General features: G+C 33.2%; 1 protein-coding gene across 6 annotated transcripts in view; it reads left to right on the forward strand.

The window, feature by feature from the left end:
* The window catches only part of IL1RAPL2 (interleukin 1 receptor accessory protein like 2), a 1,139,149-nt gene that overhangs the window by 729,379 nt on the left and 397,434 nt on the right, over positions 1–12,336 (forward strand). The window lies entirely within an intron of this gene.

Below are 12,336 nucleotides of genomic sequence, written 5' to 3' on the forward strand. Positions count from 1 at the left end.
ATACACCTGATCTTTATGTTGTTTTCCAAAAATGCAAAGCTTAGTCTTTGTACTTGTAACAACTTTCCACTTGTATTCTAATCACCACTCCTTTTCACTCATTCAAATCATGTTAGTCATTCAGGAAGAGTTCAAGTCTTATGTCCTTCAAGATTACTTCTTTATTAATTCAGTCTAGATAGAGTAACCTTTTAATTTTTATAGCACTGATTTGTGCTATTCATATATTGTTTATAATGGCTTATATATCATCTGAGCTTGTGTTTTTGTATTGGTTTCATACATGTCTTTTGGTTTAAAAGACTTGTATTAAATGTCTTCTGAATCCTTTAACTATTAATAGCCCAGTACTTTAGTCATACTGCATTCCCAACATATATTGAACCATTAAACCATATGCAAAGCAGTACTTGGAATAGATGAAGGGAAATACTTTGATACCTATGCTCTTCCTGTTGATACAAGGGCAACCATTTGAAACATGGAAAAGAAAACAATCACATCAACTGTTTTTATTGGATATGTCATGATAGTTATTTTCCTAAGTTGACTTGTCACTCATTTATGAATCGACACTTTATTCATTTAATGTATTGAATACATGTTATGGGGCACCCATTGTACTAGGTACTAGATAATAAAAGATGAATTTAGCATGTTCTTGACTATTATGAAGCTCAAAAACATAGTATCCATAGTTATAAACAATAAGCATATTTAAATTCTCCAAAATGTTAATATATATTGGTTGAAAGTCATAATCCTTAAATAGTTTGCAAATGATGCATTTAATTTTCATAGGAAATGCAGCCTCATCATAAGATTAGAAATACAAAGTCTGGATATTGTTGGATGTGTTCAGCATTAAAGTGATACCACAAAAATAATTTTCTCAGTGATTATTGTAGATATTTTTTTCTTCTTTGTTAGGTTTCTAAATTTTTTAAATTACTTATTTAATTAATTTATATAATGACATTGGTTACTGAAATCCAATAAATTTCAACTATATACCTTAACAGTAAGGCATATATGTTTACACTGTGTGTTCACTTCTCATAGTTAGATTTCTTTATGTCACTGTATTTTAGAGCCCCTTAACCCCATCTACCTCCCTCCTTCCCCCTTCCCCCTTCCCCCTACCTTCTGGTAACCACTAGTCTATTGCCCATGATGATGAATCTCTGTTTGTTTGTCCTGTTCACTTGTTGCTTTTAGGTTTATATCCCACATATAAGTGATATCATGTGATTTTCAACTTTCTGTCTGGCTTATTTCATTTGTATGATTATCTTGAGGTCCAACCATGTTGTTGTGAATGGCAGTATTTCATTTCTTCTTATGGCTGAGTAAAATTCCACTGCGTATATGTACCACAACTTCTTTATACAATCATCTATCGTAGGACACTTTGGTTGCTTCCATGTCCTGGTCACTGTGAATAGTGGTGCTATGAACATCGGTGTGCAAATATCTTTTCAAATATGGGTTCAAGTCTTTGGGGTGAATACTCGGGAAAGGGATTGCTGGATTGTGTGGGAGATCAATTCTTAGTTTTATAAGGAACCTCTGTACTATTTTCCATAGTGGCTATACCAGTTCGCAGTCCCACCAGCAGTGTATGAGGGTTCCTTTTTTTTTCTGCATCTTCTCCAACATTTCTTACTACCTGTCCTGTTAATTATAGCTATTCTAACATGTATGAGATGGTATCTCATTGTGGTTTTGATTTACATTTCCCTAATATCTAGAGATGTTGAGCATCTTTTCAAATATTTGTTAGCCATTTGTAAGTACTCTAGGGAGAAGTGTCTGTTCATGTCCTCTACCCATGTTTCTACTGCATTATTTCTGTTGTGGTTTTTATAATTGAATTGTATGAATTCTTTCTATATTTTGGATATTAGGCCCTTATCGGAGGTGTTGCTTGCAAATATATTTTCCCATTCAGATGGTTGTCTCTTTACCTTGTTAACAATTTCTTTTGCTGAGCAAAAACTTTTTAGTTTGGTGTAGTCCCATTCATTAATTTTTTCTTTTACTTCTCTTGCCTTTGAGGTCAAATTCATAAAACCCTCTTTAAGTCCAAGGTCCTTGAAGTTCCTATGTTTTCTTCTATGCATTTTATTGTTTCAGGACTTATATTCAGTTCCTTAACCCATTTTGAGTTAATTTTGGTGTGTGGTGATAGACAACAGTCTAGTTTCATTCTTTTGCAGGTGGCTTTCCAGTTTTCCCAGAACCATTATTGAAAAAGATTTCCTTTCTTCAATGTAGGACTTTGGCTTTTTTTGTCAAAAAATTATTTGCCCATAAAAATATGAGTTTACTTCTGGACTCTCGATTTTGTTCCACTGGTCTGTGTGTGTTTGGTCCGTGTGTGTTTTGCTGCCAATACCATGCTGTTTTGATTACTGTTGCTTTGTAGTATAATTTGAAGTCAGGCAGAGTGATGCCTCCAGCTTCATTCTTTTCTCTCAGGATGACTTTGGCATTTCAAGGTCTTGTATACTTCCATACAAAGCTTATTATTTTTTGCTCTATTTCTTTATAAAATGCTGATCGGATTTTGATGGGATTTGCATTGAATTTGTATAATGCTTTAGGTAATATGGTTATTTTAACTATGTTGATTCTTCCAATCTAAGAACACGGAATATCTTTCTATTTCTTTGTATCTTCTTTGATTTCTTTTAATAGGGTCTTATAGTTTTGATTATATAGGTTCTTCGCATGTTTCATTAGATTTAGTCCTAGGTATTTTATTCCTTTTGTTGCAATTGCAGAAGAAATTATTTTTTTCTATTTTACTTTCACACTTCATTATTAGAGTATAGGAACCCAATGAATTTTTGAATATTCATTTTTATATTTAGAAACTTTACTGTATTTGCTTATTGTTTCTAGCAGTGTTCGTGCGGAGTCTTTAGGTTTTCTATATAGAGAATTATCTGCAAATCATGACAGTTTGACTTCTTCATTTCCTGTTTGGATGCCTTTTATATCTTTCTCTTGCCTGATTGCATTTGCTATGATCTCCAATGTTATAATGAATAACAGGGGCATTAGTGGAGAGCCTTGCCTTGTTCCTGATCTAAGAGGGAAGGTTTTTAGTTTTTCACCCTTAGGTATAATTTTGGCTGATGGTTTGTCATATATGACCTTTATTGTGTTAAGGTACTTTTCTTCTATATCACTTTTGTTAAGTGTTTTGATCATAAATGGATACTATAGTTTTGAAGACTTTTTCTTCAACTATTGCTATGATTATATGATTCTTATTTTTTAATTTGTTTATGTGGTGTATTGGATTAATCAATTTGTGTATGTTGAATGGTCCCTGTGCCACTGGGATGAAGCCCACTTGATTGTATTGAATAATCTTTTTAATACATTGATTATTCGGTTTGCTAGTATCATATTTAGGATTTTTGCATCTGCATTCACGTGAGATATTGGTCTGTAGTTTCCTTTTTTGTGTTATCTTTATAAGACTTTGGTATCAGGGTAATATTGGCCTCATAAAATGAGTTGGGAAATATTGTCTCCTTTTTGATTATTTGGAAGAGTTTGAGGAGAGTAGGTATTAAATCTTCTTTGAATGTTTGATAAAATTCACTGGTGAATTAATCTGATCCTGAACTTTTACTTTTTGGTAGGTTTTTGATGATCGTTTCAAGTTCCATACTGCTGATCTGTCTATTTTGATTTTACCGTAGTTGATACAGTCTAGGAAAGTTGTATTACTCTAAGTACTGGTCCATTTCTTATAGGTTATTAAATTAGGTGTTATATACTTTTTCATTATTTTCTTGTATGATCCTTTGTATTTCCTTGGTGTCTGCTGTAATTTCCCCTCTTTTATCCCTAATTTTATTTGTGCCCTTTGTCTTTTTTTCTTTAGTGAGTCTAGCCAGTGGTTTGTCAATTTTATTAACCTTCTCAAAGAATCAGCTCTTTGTTACATTTGCTTTTTCTATTGTTTATTTTTTTGTTTTTAATTTAATTTTTTTTCTACTCTAATTTTGATCCTTTCATTCTGCTGACTCTCAGGCTTCATTTGTTCTTCCTTTTCTAGTTTTTATTTTATTTTATTTTTTAAGATGATGTGTTAGTTTGTTTATTTGGGATCATTCTTGTTTTTGGAGCTAGGCCTGTGATGATATGAATTTTCATTTTATTAACACTTTTGCCATGTCCAAAAGTTTTGACATCATTATCATTTACTATCATTATCATTTGTTTCTATTTATCTCTTGATCTCTCCTTTTATTTCTTCTCTGATCTAATTATTCTTCAGTAATATGTTGTTAATCTCCATGTATTTGTAGTTCTTCCTGCTTTCTTTTCATAGCTGATCTCTAGTTTTAAAGCATTATAATCAGAGAATATGGCTGGTATGATTTCAACTGTCTTATATTTGTTGAGGCTATCTCTGTGTCCCAGTATGTGGTCAGTCCTTGAAAATGTTCCAAGTGCACTAGAGAAGAATGTATAAGTAACTGTTTTGGGATGGAATGCTCTGTCAATTTCAATTATGTCCAGTTATTCTAATGTGTCATTTAAGGATGTTATTTACCTATTGATTTTCTGTGTGGATGATCTATCCTTATCTGACAATAGGGTTTTTAAATCCCCTAATGTGATAGTGCTTTGATCTGTTTCTCCCCTTAGTTCTGTTAGTAATTGCTTTATGTATTTTGGGACTTCCCCATTGGTAGCATAGATATAATAAGTGTTATGTCTTCTTGGTGCATGATTCCCTTTATCATTATGAAATGTCCCTCAGTATCTTTCCTTACCTTTTTTTTTATTTGAAGTCTATTTTTTTCCAATATTAGTACTGCTACTCCTGCTTTTCTCTGAATGCCATTTGCTTGAAATATCATTTTACACCCTTTCACTTTGAGTCTATATTTGAATCTATATTTAGAACTTAGATGTGTCTCCTGGAGGCATCATAATATGGTTGTTTATTCTTTTTTTTTCTTTTTGGATCCAGTTTACAAGTCTGTGCCTTTTTATTGGTGTGTTCAGTCTATTTACATTTAAAGTTTTATTGAAATATAAGGTCTTCTTATAGTCATTTTATCTTTTGCTTTCTGGAAGCTTGGTGTTTCCATTGTTTCCTTGTCTTTGTGTTTCTGTTTTCTTTATTTTGGTTGTGTTTGTGTGTTTTCCCTCTGGCCCTTCTTGTTTTATGTCATATACTTCAGTTCTGAATCTTCTGCCTGTGTTTACCATTACAAATATGTAAAGGATATATACACACACACACACATACATACATACAATCATCCATTTTCTTCTGTGCATGCCTTATCTCCATTCCCCTTTGTGAATGTGGATCTTTAAATTGTCCCTTTTTCAGTCATTACTGTCTCAATTTGTCTTTATGTTTGCTGAATGGTCATTATTATCTTGCTATAGGAAATAACTATATATATAGTCATTTTGTTTTAGGTGAGCTGACCCCTTTCAGTATTCCCTTTAGTGCAAGCTTCATAGTGTAGAATTCCCTCAATTTTTGTTTGTCCAGAATGGTCTTTATTTCTCATTCATATGTAAAGGAGAGCTTAGCTGAATACATTATTCTTTGCTGGTATTTCCTTTCGCTTAATAGTTTGAATATTTAATTCCACTCTTTTCTGGCTTGTAAGGTTTGTGCTAATAAGTTCAACAATAATTTAATTGGTTTTCCTTTATAGGTTACTGTCTTCTTTTCCTTGGCCATCCTGAGAATTCTGTCTTTGTCATTCATTTTTTGATAATTTTAATTCAATGTGTCTTGGTGAAGACCTTTTTGGGTTGATATAATTAGGTGTTCTGTTGACTTCTTGAATTCCAAGCTCTAGCTTATTCCTTAGATTTGGGAAATTCTCATCAACTATTTGTTTGAAAATGCTTTCTAATCCTTGCTCCTTTTCTTCCCCTTCGATAATGCCCATTATTCTTATGTTTCTTCTCCCGATGATACCAGATTTTTTTTTTATTTCTCGTTCATTATTTTTTATTCTTCGGTTTTGCTCTTCTTCTTTCTGTTTTCTTTCTAGATTTCTGTCTTTGATATCACTGATCCTTTCCTCCATTTGGTTGACTCCATTTCTCATGCTTGCCATTTTATTTTTTAACCCTTTCAGTCTGTTTTTAATCTCCAGAAGTTCTATTTCATTCTTTTTGAGGGTTTCAATCTTTTTGCTAAAGAACTTATTCTACTTATCTAGTTGTTATTTTTTTTCAAATCCTGAAATTATTGGTATTAATCATTGCTAATCTCATTGAATTTTTTCAGAAGTACCATCCTGAATTCTCTGTCATTTAAGTCACATATTTCTATGTCCGTAAGCTTATTTTGCGGAGATTTTTCTCTTTTCTCTTTTTTTTTTTTTGAGATACCTTGTCACCTTGGTTGTTCATTGTGTTTAATAGGCCATTTCTCTCCCTGGGCTTTAATGTAAGTGTATTCTGCATTTTTTTTTCCAGACAGAAGATTTATTATATAAAGGTCTCTCTTTAGCCTATTGGAAAGAAGGTGTTTTTCTTTTGCTTTTCAGTAAGTTGCTTCTAAGCTTCTTGGATCCCTGCATTTTATAAAGCCTTAATTTTGCCTTTTTTTCTTACATATATTTAATCACCCTCGCTACTCTCAATCTCAGTCCCTGTCAATGTTAGCAACAGTTTTGGTAGAGTTTGCTCAGATTTCTCTGGGGCTGCACAGTGTTCCATCTTGGAGGATATGTGGTAGGGGCCCTTTGGATTGGGGAATGGGACCTTTAGCTCAGCTTTGGTTTTGCAACCGCAGCTGGTAAAAAGCAACTGTTGTTTTTCTGCCTTCCCTGCTTCTCTGCTTTTGCCCTGATGACTGGGCCCTACTGCTGGTGGCATGGAGCTCAAGCAGGTCTGTTCAGGGATCTAACTGCACCTTCTCCCCTCCCCCTTTTTTACAGAGAGCTCAGCTGAGAGAGGCAGCTTCTTTTTTTTCTCCAAGTCCACAGTCTGACACCCAGGGTTTTGACCTGCAGTAGTTCTTATGCACAGATCCCACGTTCAGATGTGCTTTTGTGCAGTTTGGATGTTTTTTTGTTGAGTTTTAGATATTCAACTTATTGTTGTTTCAAGAGGAGAGATACAGGGTCATCTCTTACTCCACCATTCTTCTCCAAACTTCAGGTTTAAACACAGTTCTGGGCTATGGTGGTGTGAGGCCGAGATGCTGTGTAGTTTCCAGGGAAAGAGCTTGGCAGGGTGCTCTCAACTTTTGGGGTGTGTGCTGCTTCTATTATGGCTCACCTGGAGCATATTATCTATAGTTTCAATCAACAAAAACAGTAGCTTTCCAACTTGGGAGTAGAATCCATCATTCTCAATCTTCTCATTGTCTTCACAATTTCTCAGCTCTATTTAAAAGAGAGGGTCCCTATTCTTCTTCTGCATACAACCCCATCTTCTCCCGATCCCTGTGGTCTGCTTCCAGCATCCTGAATCACTAAGGCCAAAAGTAACCTTAGCTATTGTAGTCCTTAATGTTGAACCTCTAACCATTATTTAAGTAATGTGAAAAGCAGAGATTTGTAGGAATAATAACTCATCTACTTTTTAAAATAAGGCTATGTATAATTGCTTCCAGTTGTTAGGCAATTCAGAGCCAGGATGCCCTGAGGTCTGTGATTCCACTCTTGATGCCAATGACAAATCGTGGAGAAGTTCACAGATAGAGATCAGCAATCAGCCACTGATCATTAGCTTTTTTAAGGAAAGTTTCTGGCCAAGTATCTAGAATTCTAATTACTCACTGTAATTCTTAGAGTTGTTAAAAAACTGACTATAGCCCATGTTCTGTTGAAGGGGACACAGCAAGCCAATTATTCTATTAATCAGCATATATTTTTAAACATCCTGAAGGTAACTAGCAGAGTTTAGGTACTTGGAAAAAAATTGTTGCTTTCTGAACAGATATTTAAAGAAAAATGCTCCTAAAATTAAATAATTTTAAGTAGTTGTTTAATTCATTAAAATCAATTAATTGATTCATTGATTGATTAGTGAACTACTTAATTCAGTGGGGCATGTCACATTAGGGGCTATTGCTCAAAGAGCTCATAAAGAAACAGTCAGCAAAACTTGAAAAAATGAAAATAAAATATAAAAATAACTTAATATTCACTGAGAATCTAATTTTAAATCTTTAGTTATTTTATCCAAAGAAATAAAGTCTCAATGCACTATCATTAAATTATAAGAATTTTTCAAAAAGGGCATACCACTCTGCTAAGGTATACTCATTTCAAATTATTAATAATCATAAGTCAGAGTTTCTGTAAACATACATCTCAACTTTGAATACTGACAAGACTTTTAGCAAGATAAGGGTCACTTACTTTCCTAGCATGTTTTTAAAGCACATATAACTATTTAAAGAGGTAGGGGTAGGTGGATTGTAAGAATGCATTATAATAATTATTTTCTGAGTGAATTTTTAAATCTCTTTTTGTTCATATCTTTTTTGTCTCCATTATGGCAAGTATACAGTTATATGATGGAAATAAGATGAAACAAAGCCACTGAGAATATCAGCATTGTCTTTGTTGCTGGAGGACAGATAGTGACTGAGCCATGGGCTGCTTCGGCTTTGATTAAAATTATAATCTTGTATAATTCCAATTCTAAATACGTATCTCAAAACCTATGTGCTCACATTATGGTGCATTCAAAATATTTTATGCTAACCCACTGTAGTAGGTAATTAAATGCCTTTATTTCCTACAAATGGATGTCAGTAAATTGTTCTACTTAGTAGTGTAAAGACTAGCTCAAGATGCAAAAGTACCCTAGTAGCTCTAAATCCCACTGTAATTCTTCCTAATTTAAGGTATTCATAAACTCATAACAGAGGCTCAAGCTGTTCATATATCTAGCTCATTTTATTTATCTTTCTCTTATTACCTGTTCCACTCAAAGCTTTACAAATCTTGAAAATCTCGTACATATTAAAGGAGAGACTTCATTAGTTAAAGTATACTGTAAACATAGTGAGAAGAATAGATTCATTGTGTGACTCATGGAGAAATGTTCTATTTATATGAGTTTATTTTTCTTTCCCTCATTTGTTATACCAGCCAACTTTACCTAGTCATGTAATGATCAGAAGGTTTTAAGTTCTTCTTTTAGACTCTGTATTTCAAAGTATCTGTTCTACTAGGTGAGAAGAATGCATATATATATAAATATGCATATATATGCATATATATGCATATATATATATGATGGAGGATTTGGTGAAACAGTTGGAGGTTAACGTAACATTTTTCTTTCTAAATGCCAAGAATGAGTACAAATGTAGTTTATTAAAATGATTCAAATAGTGCCATATTCCTGGAGCTTCTCCACCAAGTGTAAGAAATTTTGAAATACTATTTCTTTTCCTAAAGAATTAAAGACCCATCTAATCATTATATGAAGTGAAGAAACTCTTCTTGTGTTAACATCTTGAACCTAGCCTTAGGGAAACTGTTTTATGAGATTTACTGGTGCAATTTGGTTGCAGGTGCTTGTGATTTATAGAGAAACTTAATGAAATAAACAGAATCTGTATAAAGAACCAAAACAAAAACAAAGTCATTAGGTAACTCACATGGAGTATATGTCACATTCATCATGTTTTTGTCATGTTAGTTTAATGTTAACGACTTGGGGAGCATTTGAGACTCATGCTCTGTGACCTTCAGGTTTCCAGGGAATGGTTCATGCCGAAACTCCCAGAAGGATCTGATGTAATAATAAGGTTTGGGCTATCCCTCACCTCAGTCTGCATGTTTTGCTTCTCTCCCCACATCCTGGCCCTATCAATTTTTCAAAATCTTCAAAACCCTATAAAGTTTTGCTCTTCTACTGCTGTCAAGCTCTTTGTTCCCTTCTTTCTTAATGAAATAATTTGCCAACTAATTTATCTTTAGGAAACAGAAATATATTGCTGCATACTCTGATATTTGCATAGAGTATTAATAGCACACTGCTTACAGATAGGTATATAGTCATATGTTTCTCTCTCTCAATGTGCCTCATGCAGTGACAATTGTAAAACTAATGTTCAGCAAAGACTTTGTTGGTTGATCCTTGTGTCCTGTCACTCAGCTAGTCTTTGACATTACGGTCAGAAGATAGAGAAGGTAATTTTTTGTCCTGCCTCATAGTTCTTCCAACCACAGAGATATGTGCCACCTAGTGACGAAGTACCAGAGAAAAAAGATCAGACAGTAAGCTTTATTCTTGTCTATCAGAGCACAAGACTGGTTTAGATGATTTTCCTAGTTGATGTTAACCATGTTTTTATTTCTCAGGCTCAGCCTTACAGATCAACTAGATTAGAGTACTGTCATGACATGTCCTCATCTCTTTTCCCATCCCCTAGGTTACCTCCTCTCACCATCATGGACTAGAATGTTAGTATTTGTTGCTTTTGTTGCAGATGATTTCTAATATGTAATTTGTTATTGCTGCACGATTGTGCTTTTTTCTTTCCTGAAATTTTCTACTCTCTGTTTTTTTCCCTCTACTCTTCAGGGAAAAGAGAGAGGAATTTTATTTTTCCTAACAAAGAGAATAAGATACAGTGGTTGGTAGGGATAAGAGGCGCTCCTGATCTTACAATTCTATATTTTTCATATTTATATTCAAGTTGTTAAATAATTATACAGGCCAGGATCCTACAGTTTTTAGCACTAATGATTTGTCATCTGAGTACAGTTTTCTGTTCCTGTTAAATCAAGGCTCTCAATATGCATCCAACCTGTACATTGGAAAAGAAGATACTTTTGGTTTATAGGGAGAAATGAACACATATTAATATATTTTACTATAGTTTTTACAATATTATTTGCTGCTAAATAGACACCTAGGTGGTATGTTACCATAACTGATAAAAATTCATTAACAAACATATATTCTCCATACAAGCAGATTTTAGTTTGTTTTGAAAAAATTCTGAGCTAGGAGTATATACTTTATTCTTCTATGTAGTGATATATAGATATAGGTACAGATATACTTATTTTTAATAAATGATATGTGGTTTATGTAGTGTCATTACAATTTGTTGTATTTATGTTAGTTTTTTGTAGGAGTGTTTAGTTTGATCTTTGAAATTTCACAGCTGTGAAAATTGTTCTGTTTCGGAATAATAAAAGATAATTAACAAAATCTACATGCATTTTAATATATCTGTACAGAACTTGTACTGAACATATAAACACTCAAACATTCTTTATTTACCCCTAGGTTTCACTTTGATTTAATTGGGTAACATAAGGTTAATGGTGATATGTTTGGCTTGCTCCTGAAAAATAAATAGTTCAGGCAACTGAAAACTTAAGGGGCTTCAGAATATAAAATATTATATGAACCCTTTATGGCATAGTATAGTATTTATTTTGAACTTGGTCCAAAAGTTAGGAGTGATGTAGCCTAGATTTTAGATATACCTCTACTACTTACTTACTATATGAACTTAGGCAAATTATTTTTCTTCTCTGGATCTTAATGCCACTATCCATAAAATACAGTATTATAACAGAAAATTGTAAGTCACAGCCTAATACCAATTTTTTTTCCTATGGCTGATACTAGATTTATGCCCAGATTTCTCTCTTTTGAAATGCTTAAGTATATCCAAAAGGATATAGCTTTAAATGTTAAGCAAGACATTCATCTTTACCTTCATCAACTTGTTCTATTATTAACTTTTGGGTATTTTTCCTTCTAAATTAGTATATTAATTTCTATGTATAATGAATTTGTTAAAAGCATTGTAAAATTCAGGATGAATTACCATTGGCTCATGATAAATGTTATAGATTAGATATTACTTAAAAATTCTTTGCATTTAACAATTATTTTTTGAGACTCTACTGTGTTTTAGGCATCACTAAGAACAAGTGTTACAAAAAATGATAAATAAGGTTCCTGCCCCTACAGAGATTATTTTCTTTTGGAGAGAAACATATATGGATAAGAAAAAAAAATAAAATTTATCAGCTCATGGTAAGTGCCAGAGAAACATGCATGAAGTCATATAGAGTGATGAGATGGCATGTATTACATAGTAAGAGAAAGCCAAGATCAGAGTGCCACAAAGATGTCAGCCACATGAAGATGAGTGGGAAAAACATTTCAGGTTGATGTTATATAAGGGCCCAAAGCAAAAATGAGCTCAGCATGTTTGAGGATTTTAAAGGACATTAGCACTCTGATATATAGAAGTTAAACAGAGAAGGAGGAGTTAGCAAAGAGAAAAATGAGTCTGTGATGTAGGAGGAAAATGAGGAGAGACTGGTAAGAGGG

This window comes from Rousettus aegyptiacus, unplaced genomic scaffold (genome assembly GCF_014176215.1).
Source record: "Rousettus aegyptiacus isolate mRouAeg1 unplaced genomic scaffold, mRouAeg1.p scaffold_m13_p_9, whole genome shotgun sequence".
Lineage (NCBI taxonomy): Eukaryota > Metazoa > Chordata > Mammalia > Chiroptera > Pteropodidae > Rousettus > Rousettus aegyptiacus.